The following is an 8811-nucleotide window of genomic DNA, read 5'->3' on the forward strand; positions in this document are numbered from 1 at the left end:
CAATTTTGGGAAGTCGCCAAAAAATGGGCTTCCGGTGACAGGAAAAAGTATGTCATTTTCAACCTCAAAAGTTGTATCATCTGGCCTTCGATCATACATAAAATTGTATCAAACTATAGCTCTTCGAAGCATGGTCGTAACAGACTCATATTTGCGATGATTCGACATCGCGATCTTGAGCTTTGACATCTGAAAGAATTAGATGTTCTTTATAAAATTTGAATTTCATGTTTCACGCCCATCTTCTCTCTAGAAATTCTCTTTTTTAGGGCCATGCCATGACGCGTACCGTATGTCAAAACGAGCGGGTTGTCGAGATCTAACTTGTGTTCGAATTTAAGCTTAATTTGACTCAAAATGAGCGAGTTTTGAACATTGAAATCATCCCAAAATGAGAAAACACAGTTTCCGTAAATGGAAACTGGTTTATCGAGATTGCATCGCAATAGTGTAAAACCTACCTTTTATGGTAAGTTAGGCCCAGATTGGTCCATGAGAGTTCGATTAAGCCAAAATTTGGTACATGGGCGTTTTTTGACATTCTGAATCCAATGACGGTGGTTAGATACTGTTTTGAGACCCAAAAAATAGGGCTATAGTTATGGAGTCCATTTTCAGCATGATAGGAACTTGTTTTGGAAACCAAGTTTCGTCCTGATCATATAAAAACTTGTCAGAACATGTTGAAACTTTGTTGGTATCCTTAGGGTATCCAAAACTACCATCTCATTCAATTTGAGGTCATTCTGATACTTCTTCAAAGGTCACCCAATTTTAGGCTTATTGCTAAAGCATTCACGTGGTCTGGCAGCGTTTTGGGCATCGGCGGGACCAAGTTGCTACCAGCTCTCTCTTTATTCGCCTCAGGGATACAAGTATGTAAAAAATGACATATAACAACTTGCCCTGCTGAATGCTACTCTTCGAGAGAAGTGAGAAGTGTAATATTCAGAACAAAACCTCGCTAAAGCTCATCTCCCGAATTCTTACTAAGTCGCTTTTATTATCTCTCGACAATCTTTTTCTTCTCGATCATCAGCATCAACATGATCCTTGAAGGGGAGACCATGCCAAGCTTCGTCCTTGAGGGATGACCAAAGTGAATTCTAACGATTGGGGGCCTTTTAAGGGCTTGATAACCCAATACGGCTAGAATCTGTTTTTGGGGGAGCATGCTGATTTAGTGCCTTGTGAAAGGGCTTACTTTCCCAACTCAACAATACTTCTTAAAGGGTCAACTGGTGGGTGCCTTTGGGGCTTGATCCCAATCCAGTGATATTTTTTGTTCCAACAACTAGGGGTCTTGTTTAAGGGCTTCCTTCCTAATATTATCATAATCCAGATGTGTCTGACAGTCGGGGGCCTTTCTTGGAGACTTTCTTCCCAATCTGTTAGATTTTTCTTTGAAGGGCTTGTGGTGGGGGCCCTTACTTAAGGGCTTCCTTCCCCTTTTACACTGAACCCTTGCGTTTTTCTTTTGAAAGGCTAGTGGTGGGGGGCCTGTTAAGGGCTTCCTTCCCTTTTTACATTGAACCTTTGGTCTGCCAATGTTGCTTTTAGATAGACAACCAAGGAAGGCCCCCTTAATAGGGCGTATGAACTGCTTCACCAGGATTTGGACTGATGGCACAGGGGGTGTCTCTTTGGGGGCTTACACCCAATATACCAGGCTTAGTCAAGGGCTTTTTGGTGGCCATCCTGAAAGTCTAAATCTATCAGCAATGGGAGCCTTAGTAAGACGATCTCTTTGGGGGCTTACACCCAATATACCGGGCTTAGTCAAGGGCTCTTTGGTGGCCGTTCTGAAAGTCTAAACCTATTAGCAATGGGAGCTTTAGTAAGACGGTTACCCTCGGAACCAGGGCATTGATCCAGGCTAGGCAATCAATTGCCTTATAAGAATTTCTATCTCGAATTGTTAACGTGCTCTTCCTGGTTTTGGTTGACGTCTTGAATTGGAGAATCTCTTCAACAAATGGCTATCCTGATTTGTCATCTTGATAATTCTTCTGATCTTTATGGGCCTTTCAGCAATGCTGAATTGAGTTGCTGGATTTTCTTAAGCGCTTTTTAGTTCTGACGGTAAGGTACCCGTGAGAGGTATGGATTCCTAAACCATCAAACGTTTTGCTGTAATTCGTTGAAGCCACCTTGGCCGAATGTTGCATCAACCTTTTTATTAGTCCAAGCGCCCTTTCGGGTTTTCACATGAACTGGATAGAAGTGGCGTCGTATAACGGTTTTCACCAACTTCTTCTTACTTTTATTGAGGCTCCCTCGACTTCGGGGTCACGTCCACCTTTTTATTTTCATTGTTACTCATGGCACACTTTTACTCATGGCTTCATGGCCATGCCCATCTTTCATTTTTACTCATGGTGCCCTTTCGGGTTTTCACCATGACCAATTTTATTCTTGGCAATCTTACCCATAGCTTCGTGGCTATGTCCGCCTGAAGCTCTGACTTTTACTCACGATGATCCTTTACTCGTGGTGCCCTTTCGGGTATTCACCATCCCAATTTTTATTTTTAGCAATCTGACCCATAGATTCATGGCTATGTCCACTTGAAGCTCTCACGTTTACTCGTGATGATCCTCATTGGATGCTCATCATGCTTGGCTTCTTTCTTTTTAAGAGAAAAATCTCATCTTTGATGATGCATAAGATAAATGGGTTATAACTGCACAAGGCTCACTAAGGCAATAGATACCAAGAGTGATGCTTTTATTAGAAAGGTGAACACTACTGGAAATGTTTTGGGTTTCTGCAAGGTGATGAATGATTCACACTTGCTTGCTGGGTATGGGGGTTTTAGGTGGACCAGTAGATAACTAATGTATGAAAAACTCCTTGGGGATAACATATGTTCTCAAGGTAAAGAAATGGTTACCTCCCCTGGGGTTGAAATGCTCCCTTGGATAATGAAGGTGCAACTTGTTCTAGAGACTGGTCATAGTGTATCCTGCACCATTAGGGTTAGTCACCGGGGATGATGAGACCGATGGAGTGAGACCATTGAGGCGATGGACCACTGAGGATAATGACCTATCATTGAGGATCCTAGACCAATGGAGTGAGAGACCACTGGGGTGATGGTCTACTGGAAATAGTGATCCACTAGGGGTGATGAACCATCAGGGATTCCTGTGACTCTTCGAGCATGGTATTGCTCATGGGGTTTCATGAAGGTTCAAGTAGGTGGGATATGTTTTGGTATAGCTCCATGGGGATAATGGAGTTCTGAGGTGAAAAGCCCATATGAACAGGTGTTTTTAGGATGATTAATGATAAGGTCTGAATGGAATTTCAATGGGAAGGGTAATTTCTGATTTTCAGGAATAATAGGTTAAGTTGATGGGGTGATTGGGACTCACATGGTTTTTGTGAGTCATCAGGGTTTACAGAGGGAGTCATGCATCAACCCAATGATAGGTTGAAGTTTTTGGTAGCGTTTGATAATATCCTAGCAAAAATGCCCCATGTATCTCCATTGGCGATGATGCACTTTAAGGATGTGTCCCCGTTGGGAATCAAGTACATTAAGGATAGAAACATCCTTAACAATGATGACCTAGGCGAAGTGCAACATTTTTAGAATATCTGAAGCTGATGGCTTTGACAGTTGTTTTAAAAGTGGGTCTTGGATGGGTGGCATAGATCCATCAAAATTTATTGGACTGAACCCAAGGTCTTATTGGGTTAACCAAGTCATGGTTTGAACCAAAAGGGTTTGAAAAGGGGGTTATTGAGCTCAAGGTTTTGGGCTTCACATAGCTTAAACGGGGTTACCCAAAAGGGTTTGAAAAGGGGGCTATTGAGCTCAAGGTTTTGGGCTTCACATAGCTTAAACAGGGTTACCCACTAGGGGAGGGTTAGTTTGTGTAAGTGAAACAAAGGGTATAACCCCTTTTATCACTTGTGTCAGTGTGCACAAGTGTATGCTGAGCTCATGGTTAAATCATGAGCTCGTGTAGGTTGGTTGAGAGCGAGAGATGAGAAAGGGATCTTGAGCAAATGAAAAGAAATGAGAGGGTGTAATGGACCTGCCCTTTGGTTTGGGTCTACGTGTTTAAGTGCATGGTGAGAGAAAGACGAGAAGAAGATAAGATGAGAGTGACGGAGCCGCTCTAGGCGTGGGTCCATGAGCTTTCAATGAAGGAGAGAGAGACGATGAGAAAGTAGAGGAAGAGCAGAGACGGACCCACGCCCGGGTCCGAGAATTTTTTTGTGAGAGAGGGGGAGTCGGCCTGAGCCTTAAAAAGAGAGGGTGAGGTGCTTTTTTACCCATACCATCCTCATCTCGTTTGCACTTCTAGAGAGAGAAAGGTGAACCTCCCCCTTTAGAGTGAAAAAGTAATCTTGCATAAGGAACCTTCTTGGAACCATGGCTAGTTCCTCTAACCCCCAAGGTAGCTTCCTACTTCTTCTTCCATCTCTTCTTATTTCTCCTTTTGCACACCACATGTTTGATGTTATGCTTGAATGCTTTTTTCTAGTGTAACCTTAATGACTTGATTATCTTTTGAGCATTCCTTGATCATGTCTAGTGCATCTTGCATCTTCATATATCATTTCAAGCTCTCCAAATGCATCTTGCATCAATCTCGTGCATCACGGACACATCTTAGGCATCACGGACCTCTCGGTCATGCTTATCGCTATTCACCAATGTAACCAACTCTTTGAGTATTACAAGAACTTTGTTGAGCACCATGAACCCCTCGGTTATGCTTATTATGAATCAATACCATGACCATCACAAAACAAGTTCGTCTCATCACGAACCATGAGCATTTGGAAGCTTCATGATTATTTTTTTGAACCTTCATGAGCATTCTTGAGCCTCACGAATGTTCTTGAGCATCACCTACACACTCAGCCGTCACGAATGTCACCTTGTACCATATGAATAGTGGCTGATTATCACACATTTTCTTTTGAGCGTCATGAATTTCACAGACTATGTTCATCATGATCATTCTTTTGTAGTCTAGTGAATATATTTGAGCTTCATGAATGCCCTTGAGCATCACCACAATGCTCAAGCATCATGCACTCAAGAATTGCTTTAAGCACTTATGAACACATTGAACCTTCTCATTCATTGCTTAGGCGGTCATGAACCGTGCTTTTGAATTATATGGATGTCTTCTTTGAGCACTTCGGGCACACCTAGATACCACAAATTTTCTTAGCACCGTTGCGCATCATGGATATCCTCTTAAATATTGTGAAAGTTACTAAGCACTGTGAATGCACTTCATCGATCACTTCTAACAAAATATCTCGAGTATTCCCCAAAACATGCGTTCGCAAGCATTTTGAATGTCACTAATGTTCTTGCGAACACTATGACCGTCTTAAAGCATATTCTCATGTAACTTTTCTCACATTCTCCTATGCTTTTATGCGTGCCGTAGCATCCGAATCATCTTGTGTAAACTATTCATGAACCACTTGTATTTCAAGTGCAATTTTGCATCAAAATCTAACATTTTCAACTCCTCCATTGCATAATTATGCATCTCTAGATTTCATTGACCACTTCTGACCACTGTTATGCATTTTCATGCATCCTCTGATGTAGTTAAGCATAGTTGAGCATAGTGATGCATCATAATGCATCTTTTGAGCACTTCCATGCATAGTTATGCATTTTAGAGCATAGTCATGCATTTCCAAGCATTTTTCATGCATATTTATGCATTTGTTTTTAGCATTCTTGGGTACTTTGATAGAAAAGGGAGCTCTTCATGGTCACTTTTTGTGATGGGCATTTGACCCACGAACTTGTGATTTGTTTCGGGTGCTTTGGACTAGCCAAACACCTTCCTTGTCAAACCTCTGCATATAGGTGAGATGCTGCCTAAATTTTGCAAAATTCTTGATGCTTTCTTTTCTTCTCTCTTAAAAACTCATGTCATTCCGAACTGCCATCTTGGTCAATAACTCACTTCTTTCTCTTGTATGCTTCTTTTGCAGTCAATATTCTTGCAGTAAACCATTTACTACACCTTGGAGAATTGGGCACTGATGCATACATAGGTGTTTCTTTTACAAGGTCTACACCTCTTGGTGTTCTTGAGACCACTCAAAAGCTGTAGTGGTCCTTAAGTATCACCTACATCAGTGAAGACACTTGGTTTTATCTTTATGAAGATACAAATGGTGAGCCTGTAATTTAGGGAGATAGTGTACCCATGTACCATGCTCTTCATAGGAATTTTGATTCGAGCGAGGATCTCCCTACTTTAGGAAAGAGAATGTTGAAGAATAAGGGTCTTCATTGGGCATTTGGTGGACTCCGCTTTGAGGGGGAGTACCAGTACATGTGAGGATATAGCACATGGACGTTTGACATCCTCCACTTGCATGCTAAGGATTTAGAAGTGTGTTCCTTAGCTACAGCATGCCAGTGTTCAGCTGATTACTATGACATGTGCTCAAACACCATCAGGGCTTTACTAGAAACCTGGTGTCACAAGGCTAACAGCTGGCACCTCGATCATGGTGAAGGACAAATCACCCTTCCTGACATATACTTTAATAGTGGGTTACCCATGCTAGGGGCCATGTACGAAGAATTTATCCACAATAATGAAGTAATTTTTGGGAATCAACCCATTAACGATGAACCCCCTCCACCAGGTCTTCGTGAATTGTTTGAAATTTATCAATTTCTACCTCCACGTCTTCGTGAATTGTTTGAAATTTATCAACTTCTACATTCAGAGACCAAGACCAAATCCAAAGTAGTGCATTTTAATGTAGGAGGGGCTTCTTTCATGGGAACCGTCAGGTTAAAGGGGAATCCAATTCCAGTGTTGTCTGGGATGATGATGAACAAGGGGTAGAAGAAGAGGAAGAGACCAAGGACCCTGCGATCCCTCCTAGGAGATCTGAAAAAGATCATGTATACTTGGCTGCCTACCTCATTCTTTTATTGTGCAAATTTGCACTCCCAAGGTCAAGGGGTAATGTTATTCGCCCTGGTTGCTTCTTTGTAGCTTGCAAGCTTGCTCAAGGGCGTCAGTATGCCCTAGCTCAACCAGTAAAAGGGGAGGATGAGAGGTGCAAGATGAGAGGGGCGGATGAGAGGTGCAAGATGAGAAATAAACAAGAGAGTGGAAGGGAGAGAGAAGAAATAAGATGAGAGAGACAGAGAGAAAGAAGAGAGAGTGGACCTAGAATGGTCTTGAGCCTAGGTGCACTTTCATCGGTCCCTTTGCATACATATGAGAGAGAGAGGTCTTGGTCTTTGTGGGTCTAGGTTAAGGTTTAAAGTCTAGGTGGGTTGACTTGAGGTATGGTGTATAGGGACTAGGGTGTATAGGATGAGCTAATTAAGATATATAGAATAGGCTAGGGTATATGATGTATTATGGTGTATAATGTAGGTTTGGGTGTAGGTAAACCAAGGTGGGGTGTAGGGTGTATGGAGTAGGATTAGAAGCTAGGGGTTCTAGGGTGTATAGAAGCTAGGAGTTCTCGGAAGTATGGGATTAGGAGTTCGGAATCCTAAAGGTGTTGGAACGTTGGGGTTCTGGGTTATGTAGGGTTCTAGGGGTATTTTCTCTCAAGGAAATTTTTCTCTCTCCTCCCATCTTGGATATTAAACTTGAAAGCAAAGCCAAAGAATAAGCAAGAACTTCAAGAATTCAAAAATTTACTCCAAAATGTTCAAGAGAGTCTCCAACAATGTTATTACAAATGACTTGAGTTCCTTATATAGAGAAACCACAAAACAAGGGTGGAATGCTCAAAGACTACCAAAATTGTAAATAAAATACATATTTTATGAATTAAAATATTAATTTCTTTTTTGGACCAAATGACCAAAATACCCCTAGGCACTTTTCAACAAATGACAAAACCATCCCTCTATAAGGGGCTTCTTGCCATTGTTGGGCCTCAGGAGCCTTTTTGGATACTTACGATGGTAATTCAGGCGATCATTCGTAGTAGAATCGATATTTGAACTATTGCGCACGTTTTGATAGTCTTGAAATGGATTTTTTCGAAAGAGCCCAAATCAGGCCAAGTTTCATAAACTTGTGATTCTTTGACCACCAATCCATCTCGATCTATGACATTCCAAGCCTTCATTTGATCACAAATTGAAGAGAATACTATCACGATCGTTTTGCAATAAATTTCATTTTGGTCTCCATTTGAGTACGTTCCAATTTTGGGACGTCGCCAAAAAATGGGCTTCCGGTGACCGAAAAAGTATGTCATTTTCGACCTCAAAAGTTGTACCATCTGGCCTTTGATTATACATAAAAATTGTATCAAACTGTAGCTCTTCGAAGCATGGTTGCAACAGACTCATATTTGTGATCATCCGACATCGGGATCTTGAGCTTTGGCCTCTCAAAGAATTGGATGTTCTTCTTTATAAAATATGAATTTCATGTTTCGAGCTCATCTTCTCTCTAGAAATTCTCTCGTTTCGTGTCACACCAAGATGTGTGTCATATGTCAAAACGAGTGAGTCGTCGAGAGTTAGCTTGTGTCCGAATTTGAGCTTAATTTGACTCAAAACAAGCGAGTTTTGAGCATTTGAAAATCATCCCGAAATGAGAAAACATAGTTTTCGTAAATGGAAACTGGTTCACCGAGGTTGCATGGCAATAGTGTAAAACGTACCTTTTTATGGTAAGTTAGGCCCAGAATGGTCCAGAGGCTCTGATTAAGCTGAAATTTGGTACCTGGGGTTTTTTCGACGTTATGGATCCAATGGCGGTGGTTTGATACTATTTTGAGACACAAAAAATAGGGCTATAGTTATAGAGTCCATTTTCAGCA

At 41.5% G+C, this 8811-nt stretch overlaps 1 long non-coding RNA gene across 1 annotated transcript; it reads left to right on the forward strand.

Moving 5' to 3' along the window:
* The first annotated feature begins 1496 nt into the window (after positions 1 to 1496).
* Positions 1497 to 7153, forward strand: LOC148781323 (uncharacterized). The gene is made up of 2 exons (XR_016059402.1): positions 1497 to 4412; positions 5986 to 7153. It is a non-coding gene; the product is annotated as an uncharacterized LOC148781323 (long non-coding RNA).
* The last annotated feature ends 1658 nt before the right edge of the window (positions 7154 to 8811 follow it).

The sequence above is a fragment of the Amborella trichopoda genome, chromosome 7 (genome assembly GCF_054954075.1).
Source record: "Amborella trichopoda isolate Santa Cruz 75 chromosome 7, AtrichopodaSantaCruz75HAP2 v2.0, whole genome shotgun sequence".
Classification (NCBI taxonomy): domain Eukaryota; kingdom Viridiplantae; phylum Streptophyta; class Magnoliopsida; order Amborellales; family Amborellaceae; genus Amborella; species Amborella trichopoda.